At 52.4% G+C, this 12,455-nt stretch overlaps 1 protein-coding gene across 1 annotated transcript in view; it reads left to right on the top strand.

The window, feature by feature from the left end:
- Nucleotides 1–12,455, top strand: part of LOC144246355 (uncharacterized) — a 374,059-nt gene that overhangs the window by 33,226 nt on the left and 328,378 nt on the right. The gene's annotated exons all lie outside the window — the stretch shown is intronic.

Here is a 12,455-nt window from a genome sequence, read left to right on the forward strand (position 1 = left end):
TTAGAAGCTGCACATTTAATGATAGTAAGGCCAAAGTATGAGCCACTTAGCGAAGTAGAGACTGAAGAGTATTTAGAATTGAGCAAGAAAGAATTAGAACGCTTTAATGAACAAAAAGGAGGTTAAAATAAAAAGGGGGGATATTGTTAGGAAAATAAGGCCTTTTTGTTCATATAGAGTCTCTCATATTCACAGAATAGAGTTTTAATTAAAGTTTTTACTTGTCTGAACATGTTCTCATCTTGCCAGGCATTCCAGTGTCTATCTCATGCATTCCAGTGACTATCTCTCAAGGACGACTTCGTTACAAACTTTTTAGGGAGTTAAAACTGTTTTGAAAAAGCTGCTGCTAGGCACCCAAACACCTAAGCAAATAGATATGTTTCAAGGATAGTTCCGTTACAGACTTGGCAAAACATGTAAACGTGCCTAGAGATAACATTTCTTGTTTTTGAGGGAATTTCCAGGTCCCAGAGACAACCTTAAAGAAGACCACTGGCGCCACCAAGAGGCAAAGAATGACCACCTAACAACAGGGTGCGCCTGCGCAGAAGAAACATCAGAGCGTCACCAGAACGTCACACATCCGGAAGAGACAACCCAATAAGTGGGGGGGAAACGGAGAGCTAGGCGCGGTAGTTGAAACGACTGCCGCCCAGCGCGCGCTGGTTTGCTTTCGCTTTCCGCTATTAATAAATCCTTTTAATTGGATTTGACAGCCTATTGTGCTCGTTTATAACATAGTCCTCCCTATTTGGATTAATTTTACAGTATCATGTCCCTTGTCGTTCAACCATTCCTCTGTCAGGCTCTCTTCAAAAAATGATACAGTTGCCCAAGCCAGGGATGGCAGGGAAGAGAAATAATTGAGATAAACAAGGAGCAAACACCTCTTGAGACCTCAAAAAGAATATTTGGGAAAAGACCCCGGACAAAGATTTTCTAGGACCAAAACCCCACAAAGACACAGTGGGCAGGTGGAGATATGTGGATAAACACTTAATTTCTTTGCTTATGACCTCATTTTTTTAGCACTTTTGTGGTTTAATCCATCCCTGAGGAGCTCTCCAGAAGGATGAGAGCTCTGGCAGACTCAAATCCTGTCACAACACTTTTCTACCCAATTTCCAGGGAGTAAAACCAGATCCCAGTTTGCCAGCCTGTGCTGGTCCCCTTCCAAAGGTGCTCCTCTCCTGTGCTCTCCTGTTTTCCTCATCCCACCCTTTGTGCTCAGCCCCTTCCATTCTTTCCCCTCCAGCTGTTAAGAAGTGAGACAGGGAATGCATGTGAGCAATTGGAGAAACCTGCTGAGCTGAGGCTAAAATTCCCCTTCAGGGAGACAGATTATATTTGGGTGGGGTTTTTTTCACTTACAAGAAAGGAGAGGCAGAAGCCAGCACAGCTGGCAAAGGAGAAATTAGTCTGCTGGAAAATAGACTTTTTTTTTCCACACCTCAGCTTTATAAAACTGACCCAAACCCAAGCCAGGATATGAAATCTGAGCAACTCGGACTGGAAGAAATCATGTTTTTTCTCAGTTTTTCTCCAGAGCTGAGCCAAAACAGAGGTGCAGAGCATCAACACCACAGCCAGGCAAAGCACAGCGTTCGTCTGTCCCTGCAGGGAGCTGAGAGTGCAGAGAGATGAGGATCCCTTTCTGCTGGGGAAGAAAACCCAAGCAGAGCGCTGGGGATTTATTTCCTACCCTTCGTTTATCTGGCATCCCACACATCTGTGCCTCGGAGCAGAAGTAGCTGCAAATAGCTGAGATACAGCGTGGGGTTCTGAGAAAGCAGGGGCAGGAGGAACTGGTTCTGTGAGACAGACACAGGGACAGGGAGGAAACTCTGCTGCTGCCTGCCAGCACGGTGGTTCCTGCTGCTCCACAATGAGAAAAAGCTGCATTATTCCCTTCACAGGGGATTATCCCACGGCAATTCCATGGGATGGATCAAATTCCTACCCGCAGGTGAGGAATAGGTGGAAGGGCCAGCTGGATGCTAAAAGGCTTTTGGGAATTTAGAAAGATTTTTTTTTTTTCCCTGAACACCAAATTCATCACCTGTAGCATCAAGAAGTGCTGACCCTTGCCTCCCATGACAGTTTTAGGTGATTATTCCAGTTATTTGTCCAATTCCAGCAATTTGCTGCCTGACAGCCGTTGTGCACAACTTGTCTCGGTTCAGAGAATCATTTTGGGTTAGAGGGACCCCAAATCCCACCCAGTGCCACCCCTGCCATGGCAGGGACACCTCCCACTGTCCCAGGCTGCTCTAGCCCCAGTGTCCAACCTGGCCTTGGGCACTGCCAGGGATCCAGGGGAATCTGGGAATTCCATCCCAGCCCTGCCCTGGGAACAATTCCTAATTCCCAATCTCTCATCCAGCCCTGTCCTCCTTCAGTTTAAGGCCATTCCCTCTTTTCCTGTCCCTCCATGCCCTTGGGAAAAGTCCCTCTCCAGCCTTCTTTAGGTACTGGAATGGTCTTGGGGCTTAATGTAAGAAATTTTTGTAAGCAACGCTTATTTTGAATAGAATTCTCTCTTTAATTCCCTTAGAAAATGAACAAAAATCATTATTTTATACAAAAGAAGAAGCTTTGACTGATCAGAAAAGAATCTAGGAAGCCCTTTCCCAAACCAAAGCCTTTTGATAAAAACACTTGAAAACATTTTCTTGCTCCACTTGTGTTATCTTGTAATTGAATTATCAAAGCCTAGAGCATGTCATTCCTGATAAAAGAACAAGTTAACCCTATCTGAGCATCAATCTGTGCATTTAAATTTAGGTCTTTTTTGGTGTTTCTGTGACATTTCTTGGGGCCTTCCAATAAATGATACCCATTGTTTCTAAATGAGCAAATTCAGGTTCTGCAGAAAGTTTTCCACTTCTGCTTCACAGTTTCTACTGATCTGATATTTTCTTGGAAGATTTCTTCCTCTGCAAGATTCTGAGAAAAATCAGTGGCAACTGTTTCATCTTCCCTCTAGGAAATATTTTTATCTTTTATTGATGTCATTGTTCATTTCTCAGCTCTCTGACTGGGACCAATCAGACAAATACCATCAAGTCTGACACGATAATTTGTTTAAAGTGCCCTCCTGGTCTGAGGTGAAGCATCTGCATCTCCTCCACGGGGCATTTCTCTGATTTGTACAGCTGTGCTTTCACCTCATGGAATCCTGGAATGGTTTGGGTTGGAGAGGAACTTGCAGCTCATTCAGTTCCACCCCCTTTAAACTTTTTTTTAAAAGTTTAAAACAAAAAACTTTTTAATCTTCCAGTTTATTTAACTCACCCCATTTCTCCCACTTCACTTTTTTTTGCTGCTCTGTTTGCCCTCACCCCCCTCCCCAGGCAATGCTGATGGGAGAAATCCTTGCTGCTTAAAAATCTGATTTTTTTCCATTCAAATATCCCATCAGAAAATCTCTGTGGAGCTGCCATGGGTGACCGGGGGGTTGAGTCCCTGCCTTTCAGCAGTTTGTTCCATGCTTCCCCTCCTTCTTCCAGGCTTTAAATCCCCCATAAAAGCTCAGCTGCAACGCCTGGTAAATAATGGAATAGCTGGGATGAATATTTCTTCACGGGGCCTCTGGAAAATCAAAGGGGCAAATTGATCTGACAACATCCAAGTGCTCAGTGTACATGACATTAAAATGAATGTCTTGTTCGCTGTGAGGAGCACCAGCCCGAGGAGTATCTTTGTCCTCAGTGTTTTCCTGGGGCTGTGCCAATGGTGCCTCATTGTCTGATTTCCAGGGGCTGTAATTGAGTGATAATTGCCAGTTCCTCTTTTGAACCAACACTCTCTGATAAACTTCACCACCATTTAGCTGGAAATCTGAGAGCTCTAAACAATTTATTTACCAGGAGAGATACAGACATCTCTTAACACACTGCACCACTGCCTGCCCTCCGTGTACATCGGCATTTGGACGGCGCCAATTAACAGCAGGCTGCAGTTTGTTTTTGGTTTTTTTGTTTTTTTTTTTTTAATAATTTAAATAATTTTTCTCTCTTCGATGTGGTCTCTGTGAGCCACTTGTCCAGGCGTTTTCCTGCCTGCACTGCCAGAGGAGTTTGGGGATATTGTTTTGAGTGGAGTCAAGGGAATACCTGATTCCAGCCACTTGTGCAAAGTTCAGTGAAGAGAAAACAAATCAAGATAAGGGAGAATAAAGAAAAAATGTAGAAATAAAGAAAAGTTTTATTCCATTTGTGGATGGGATGGTGCAGTCTGGATTTGTGCCGATTTTCTCATTTAGCTGCTAATGTCTCATATCTCTCTGGAAGTAACAGCCTCAGAATTACAAACTGGCTGCTCCCTTCACCTCAAAGCTTTTTGGGGAGTATTTTTCGTGGTGGAAAGGTGGATGTAGAAGTGACACCTGAATTCCTGCTGCTTCTCAGACCTACAGTAGCAGAGCCCAATAGATGGCACATTCCTGCTGCACTTGTTAGAGATGTAACCCAGTAAATTTACCCCCAGGGTGAGCTTTCAAAAGTATTATTTAAGAAAAGTCCCCAAATGGTAGAAACAGAGGGCTGGAAGGGACTAGAAACGTCAGCTGTCTTAAAAAATTGTTATTCTTGAGAGGTATTTCTCCAGCCTGTTCTTAAAGTCTCCAGAGGTGATGGCACCAACATGCTCAGAAAAGCCTCAGAGCTTGGGAATTCTATCTATGCTGAGCCAGACCCTTCTGTTCTGCACCTGCTGCCCACTCTCCTGAAATTCCATGAAATCACAGAATATCCTGAGCTGCAAGGGATCCATCCAGTCCAAGTCCTGTCCCAGCCCAGACTCACCACCAACCCCACCCTGGGCATCCCTGGCAGCGCTGGCCAAAGGCTCCTGCAGCTCTGGCAGCCTCGGGGCCGTGCCCATTCCCTGGGCAGCCTGGGCAGTGCCAGCACCTCTGGGGAATAAGCTTTCCCTAAAACCCACCCTAAATCCCTCCTGGGCCAGCCCCAGCTGCTCCCTGGTGCTGTCCCTGTCCCAGGGAGCAGAGATTGGAGCTGTACCTCTGTTATTCATTAAATATTATCATTTGTATATTCTTAAATTGTTATTCCTCTTATAATTTACATTAATATTACTACTGTTTTTATCCTTGTCTTCTTCGACGTATTTTTCAGTTCCTATGACTATTCTACTTCTATGTATATTTAATATTTTCATCATCTTTATCTTCTCCACCCAGCAGCAGCAGCAGAGCCCCAGAGCTGCGCTGCTGCTGCGCTGCTGCTGCGCTGCTTTGGGCTCTGCGGCTGCCCAGCCCCGTGCAGCTGCTGCCGCAGGGATGTGCCAGGAGCAGCACAGAGCTGCTGCTGCTGCCTCAGCTGGGGCTGCAGCGGGGGAACCCCTCCCGCCCGGCCCGGGGCTGCCGGAGGCAGGCAGGGCTGCAGGAACAGCCCCGGCCCGGCTCCCCGGCCACGGGCAGCGGCAGAGCGGGGCTCTGCTGCCTTCGCTGTGCTGGCTGCACAGCCCTGCTGCAAAGGGCTGCCCGGCACAGCTCTCTGCCAGCCGGGCTCAGCCTGCGCCTCCCGTTTGCCTGCAGAGAGCAGCGACAGCCCTGCCCCGCCGGCCCGGCCGGGAACTCTCCCGCTGCCGCCGGGGCTGAGCCCGCGCTGCTCGCGGGGCGCTCCGTGGCTCGGGCTGGGACAATCCATCGGCACCTCGGGGAGACAGGACATGGGATCCGGCACTCTGCTCTGGTGCCCTACAGACTTTATTAGAAACACACAGATTCTTCAATAAGAGGAACAGCGTGGGGACATTAGAATGCATTGCGATTAGAAGATAATGTATATTAATTTTTTATTTAATAACTGTAATAGAAATATACAATATATAATAACAAGAAATTATTTGCTAGTTTTACTTATTCCTTCAATTTTCTCTTTCCTATTCTTATTCTTATTATTGTTCTTCTTTTCCTACTCTTTACTATTCTTCTTCTTCTTTGCTACTTCTATGTAGTTTTAAATTCTTACTCCTATTCTTCTTCTTCTTCTACATATTTTGAAATTCTTATTCCTATTCCTATACTTTTTGTTCTGCATATATTGAAATTCCTATTCCTAGTACTCTTCTAAGTATTTCTAAATTCTTATTACTATACTTCTTCTATCTACTCTTAAATAATCATTCTATGTCTTGTCTTTTTAGTCTTCATCTTTGTCTTCTTCCTCTTTGCTGTCTTCATCTTCTTCATCCTATTTGTCTTCACCTTCTTCATTGTCTTCATCTTCTTCACAGTCTTCATCTTCTTCATCTGCTATGTCGTCTTTGCCCTCTTTTTCTGTGTCATTGTCTTCATCTTTGTCTTTGTCGTCTTTGCCATTGTCCTGGAGCGGTTTGTGCTCAGAGTCAGTTCCAGGAGCCTCTGCTTTGTGCCCCAGAAATGGTTGCTGCACCTTCCAGCCCGGGGCCGGGTGTGTGCGGGGCAGGGATGGGGGAGCTTTGGGCTCTTTGGGTGGGCATTTTCCAAGCCCCACTGCCCAGGCCTTCGTGGCTCTGCCTGGTTGGGTTTTGCTTGGCTTGCTTGGCCCATCCAAAGGCTTTTCTCTTCCCTGGCTTGGAGGAGCTGCAGCAGCAATCTCTGAGCCCCTCGAGCCGAACCGGAGAGCTGCTGCTCCGACACAGAGGAGCGGGACTGGCAGGAGAAGTCATCTTCATCTTCTTCCTGTTCTTCACCTTCCTTCTCCTCATCTTCTTCACCTTTCTCTGTGTCTCTTTCAGTCTTCAGAGCGTGGCCTGAGGCAGGGACAGCGGAACAGCCCCCGCAGTGCCCGCAGTGCCCGCCTGAAGCGGGAGGGACGTTTCCTGGGGGCAGCCGGCTGCCCGCGGAGGGCCTGGGCTCCCAGCCGGGCAGGCCGGGGGCTGGGGGGGCTGTGCGGGGCAGGCGCCGGCCCTCGGCTGCACGGCTCCTGTGCCGGGCGCTCAGCCCAGGCCTCCCGAGGGACGGGCACTGCGAGCCCCTCTGACACAAAAACTTTCCACTTGTCCACATTCTTTTCTTTCTCCTGTTCTGGGGGCAGCTCCAGGAGGCTCACATCGTCCCACTCGTCATCCTCTGGGTATAAGGGCTTGGCCAAGATCACATGCTTGGGCCAGTTCTCCTGCACGAGCCCCGTGTTGCTGTCATTTTCCCAGTTGGAGAGTCCTGAGGGTCTGCTGCCATTCCCTCTGGAAACGTTTTGGCCAACGTATTCTTCCCAGTCTGAAATTTCTGCATAGCTGACGACATCTCCTCCGGACAGCACTTGCTCAATGCATTCTTCCCAGTCCGAGGGGTCTTGGGAGCTGCTGACTTCTCCATGGGACAGGTCTTGGTCCAAATATTTTTCCCAGTCAAAGTGTTGGTGGTAACTCGTGACTTCCCCGTGGGGCAGATCATCCTCCGTGCATTCTTCACTGTAGGACGCTTCCTGGGACAGCTCAGGGTCTCCAAGCAGGAAAGGCTCCAGGTCATGCAAGAATTGCCAACTTTTGTTTTCCTCATCGGAGCTGTCCATCCTCTCCTGCACTGCCAGCTCTGACCACACTGCTGCCTCCTCAGCAGCTCCGGATGGGGCAGCAGCTCCCGGCTCGGCCTCCCTGGGACTGCCTGGGGCAGGGGAGGCGCTGGGCAGGGCAGGGGCTGCCTCTGCTGCCACCTCTGTGCCCACGGGGCTGGCAGAGCTGGGCCCCTCTGGGGGAAGAGCTGTGCTGTCCTCGGGACTAAGCTTGCTGGCCAATTCCACTTTGGACTGCCCCTCAGTAATCAGACTGTACCCTGAAGAGAGCATGATGTCCTCTCCTGCAGGGGACAGCTTCTCCTCTCTTGTGCTGTTCCCTTCAGAGACCTCAATGTCCTCTTCCACTGGGGACAGCTCCTCATCCCTTGTGCTGTCCTCCAGAATAGATTTGATGTCCTCTTCCACTGAGGACAGCTCCTGGTCACTCATACTGTCCTCGGGAATGTTCTCTATGTCTTCTTCCACTGAGGACAGCTCCTGGTCACTCATGCTGTCCTCTGGAATGTTCTCTATGTCTTCTTCCACTGAGGACAACTCCTGGTCACTCTCACTGTCCTCTGGAATGTTCTCGATGGCCTCTTCCACTGAGGACAGCTCCTGGTCACTCGCACTGTCCTCTGGAATGTTCTCGATGGCCTCTTCCACTGAGGACAGCTCCTGGTCACTTGTGCCATCCTCTGGAGCAACCTCGATGGCCTCTTCCACTGAGGACAGCTCCTGATCACTTGTGCTGTCCTCTGGAATGTTCTCAATGGCCTCTTCCACTGGGGACAACTCCTCGGCACTTGTACCATCCTTTGGAAAAATCTTGATGGTTTTTTCCCCTGAGGACAGCTCCTGGTCACTTGTGCTGTCCTCTGGAATGTTCTCGAGGGCCTCTTCCACAGAGGACAGCTCTGGGTCACTTGTGCTGTCCCATGGAATATCTTCAATTGCCTCTTCCACAGAGGACAGCTCTGGGTCACTTGTGCTGTCCCATGCAAAATCATCACTTGCCTCTTCCACTAAGGACAGCTCCTGGTCACTTGTGCTGTCCTCTGGAATGTTGTTGATGGCCTCTACCACTGAGGACAGCTCTTGCTCATTTCTGCTGTCCTCTGGAACAACCTCGATGTCCTCTTCCACTGAGGACAGCTCCTTCTCTCTTGTGCTGTCCTCTGGAATGCCCTCAAGGGACTCTTTCACTGGGGACAGCTCCTGGTCACTTGTGCTGTCCCATGGGATGTCCTCAATTGCCTCTTCCACTGAGGACAGCTCTGGGTCAGTGTTGCTGTCCCCTGGAGGGAGCTCGATGGCCTCTTCGACCTGGGACAGCTCCTCGTCACTGGATGAGGAACAAGTCTGGGTGTTCTTCTCCTCCTTCACTGAGCCCAGTGGGTTCTCCAAAGAACTGGAGCTGACATCGTCCTCCCAAGGGAGCAGCTCTTGGTTTCCCAAATCTTCCCCTTGGGACAGGAGAGGCTCAGAGGGCTCCTCGTCCTCCTCAGCAGCTCCAGCCAGGGCAGCAGCTGCCGGCTCGGCCTCCGTGGGACTCTGCAGGGAAGGAGAGGCGCTGGTCAGGGCAGGCACTGCCTCTGCTGCCACCTCTGTGCCCGCGGGGCTGGCAGAGCTGGGCCCCTCTGGGGGACAAGGCTGAGGCTCCTCGTCCCTCCCTGGGCACAAGGGTCTGTCCCAGATCTCAGAGCTGATGTTGTGTCCCCATTGGGACAGCTCCTGCCTGCTCACATCTTCCTCCCTTTGGGACAGCTTTCGCTCACTCACATCGTCCCACTGGGGCAGCTCTTGGGCTGCAGCGTCTGGTCCTTGGCACAGCTCCCTGCCACTGCTGTCTCCCACTTGGGACAATTCCAGCTCTCTCCTGTCTTCCCATTGGGACATGTGGGAGTGCACACCTTGTCCCCATGCTGAGAGGTCTTGGTACCTCTCACCTTCCCTCTGGGAATGCTCTTGGGCATCATCCCCTTGGGAATCCTCTGGGACACTCAGATCTCTCTGCAGGTACAGCTCGTGGCACCTCTCATCTTCTCCCCATCCCATCTCCTGCTGCCCACTCACATCTATTTCCCACTGGGAAATCTCTTGGGTTGTCACACATTCTTCCCTCTCCCACCCCTCTTGGTACATCTCACTGTCCTCCTCCCACTGGGACAGCTCCTGAGCTCTGATGGTTTCTTCCCCTTCATTGAGCTCTTGATGTGTCCCCCCTCTGGACTGGGAAACTTCCCAAACTCCCACACGTACCTGGCCTTGATACAGCTCTTGGCTGCTCCTAGCTCCCTGCCGGGACATTTCTTGGGCTCCTGGAACTCCTCTCTGGCGGGTCTCTTCCACATCTTCTCTAGGGGAAAGCTCTCGGTCCATTTTGGCGAAGGGCCTCTCCTCCTCCTCAGTCTGTGACAGTGGCAGGACTGAGCTGCCACTGCCCCTGACCACGGCTCGCTGGTGGCTTCCAGCCAGCTGGGCAAGGTGCTGTGGGACCGGGAGGTGGAGTTGGCTTTGTCCTCGTCGCTGTCTCTGTCTGTCGCTGTCGGCCGCTGTCGCTGTCAGCGTCTGGCGCAGACAGAGCCAGGGAGCTGCGTCCTCCTCAGAGAGCGGCTCTCCTGGGACTGGGCACCCCAGGGCTCTGCGCCCCTTGGAGACCCTCAGCCCGGGCGGGGCTCCCTGATGTCACAAGGGTCTCTGGCCACCATCATGGCCCACATCACAAAGGGCCATGACACCATGTTCTGTGTTTTAAAGGGCCAGCCCCGGCACCCCAACGGCACTGGAGCATAGAGGAACCTGTTGCAGTTTATGTTTATTTCATTAAGTTATTGTTAACTGGTTCATTCTGTTATCCCACCACGTTTTCCTCAAGTCGTTTTTTTTCCCCAACGTTGTACACTCCCTTTTATGCCTTCGCTCAAGTTATTCCCCTCCCTTTGTCCCAGTCCCTTCCCTGCCTGTCCAGGCAACTCTGCCACTTTTTCCTGACTTTTCCCTGCCACTCAGCCCCTTAGCCAACCCCTGATTGAAACCCCCACTTGGAAATCTCCTAATCCAGGTTGCCCCATTGTCCCCTGTGCCTTTCCCGATCCTGATGGTCCCACAGTGTTGATATAATCCTCTCACTCCTGCCGTGAGGATTCCCTGTTTCTTTGCTGTTTGTGCCCACCGCCTGATGTGGATCTGAGCAAAACCCCTTGCAAACGAGGGTGAGTGGCTCTTTTTTATCCCGCTCTCTGCACCTCGAATAAACCTTCTCCATGGAAGCTGAAGGCAAAGAGGCTCCTCCTTCCTCCCTGGCCTGGTCCCTGCCGTGGCTGTAACAGCGTGCAGGGCAGAGCTTGCAGCTCTGCAGGTTCACCTGTGGGCAAAGCCCAGTCCCCGGCTGTTGGTCGGTCCCGTCGTGGCTGCCGGAGCGCACAGAGCCAGCCCGGGTTCCGGGGGCTCGGGCAGGAGCTGGCCGGGAGCATCCCCGGAGCGGTGTCCTGGCGGGCCCTGCTGTGCCCCGAGCCCTGCGAGGCTTTGGCCCCGCTGGCCCACGGCAGCCCGGCCCCGCAGTGCCGAGCCCTGGCCGTGCGGGCTGCGCTGCCCAGGGCACGAGGAATTGGCCGCACAGCCGGGCCGGGGCTCGTGGGAGGCGGCTCCAGGAGCCGCGGCAGCCCGGGGAGCAGGGGTGTCCCTCAGGGCTGTGCCCGGGCCCCGGGGCTCGGCCCTGCCCGCAGCAGCGGCACCCGGGGGCAGCGAGCGCGGCCTCGGCGGCCGGGCAGGGCGCGGGCAGCCGAGCGGGGCAGGGGCAGCCCCGAGGCCGGGGCCGTGCCCGGGCACCGGGCCGAGCTGGAGAAGCGGCACCGCCAGAGCCTCCTGCGCTGCCGCGGGGCCGGGGCCCGGCCGCTGCCCCCGGCCCGGGGCAGGGCCCGAGGCAGCGGCTCCTGCGGCTCTCCCCTCGCCCCTGCGGCGCCACGGGCACAGCGGCCGGGCCGGGGCTCGCTCCCTGCTGCCGGCCGGGCGCTGCCGAGGGCTCCCCGCCCGCCGGGGCCGGGGCCGGGCGCTGAGGGAGCGGCGCCGCCATCGCTGCCGCCCTCAGGGGCTCTGAGGGGAGCGCGGCTCCCGCCAGCCCCGCTCCGCCCGCACGGGCAGCGCAAACCTGGAGCACAAAGACACACGGCGCTGCCATTGTGTCCGTGCCCTTCCAATGCACCCGCACAGCGGCCCCGGGGCTGCGCTCGGTCGCGGCAGCAGCGCTCCAGGCCCGAGCTCTGTGGGATGTGACACTAAACCCACAGGCTTTAGTCTTCTTGGGAGAGACAAATTAATGTTTCGGTCTCCTTGGGATAGAAAACCGCTTTTGATTTAACTATTCTGTCGTACAGTGGTGTGAAAAAAATCATAAACATTAAACTGGCATTATTAGAGGTCCCTGTGGGTCAAAAGTCATAAACAAATAGTTAGCAACATCTCTACTAACAAAAGATTCAATAAAAGAAAAAGCTAGGCTATCAAAAATTTTCAGAGTCTTGTCACCTGTTGCTCTTGTCTTTTACCATGTTTAAATTTGTTTCCTGTGATCTTTTTTATTTTGGGCACAATGAAGCAAAACTGAGCAGCATCAGGGAAAAACCCCTAGCTGGGTCCAAGGCTTCAGAATGGTTGTGGAACTCCCGGAGGACTCGCACGCTTCAGCCGTGCACAAAAGCTCCTCTCCTTTCCGAGGCTGCACGGCAGCACACGGGGAGTAAAATCAGAGTTCCTCCTGATTTCCTACACTTGCCCTCCGTCATTTATCCAGCACCTTCTCCAAGTGCAGGGAGTGAGAGGAGACAGATCACGTGTGGTTCTGGATAATCTGTTTTCTTGTTGCTTCTCTTTGGACTGCCACTTGTTGCTTTTGAGGGTTCCTCGCTGCTGTCCCCCATCCCTCCTTGGCCCGCCAGGACCCGCCGGCTAGCT

This window comes from Lonchura striata, chromosome 35 (genome assembly GCF_050655825.1).
Source record: "Lonchura striata isolate lonStrDom1 chromosome 35, ASM5065582v1, whole genome shotgun sequence".
Lineage (NCBI taxonomy): Eukaryota > Metazoa > Chordata > Aves > Passeriformes > Estrildidae > Lonchura > Lonchura striata.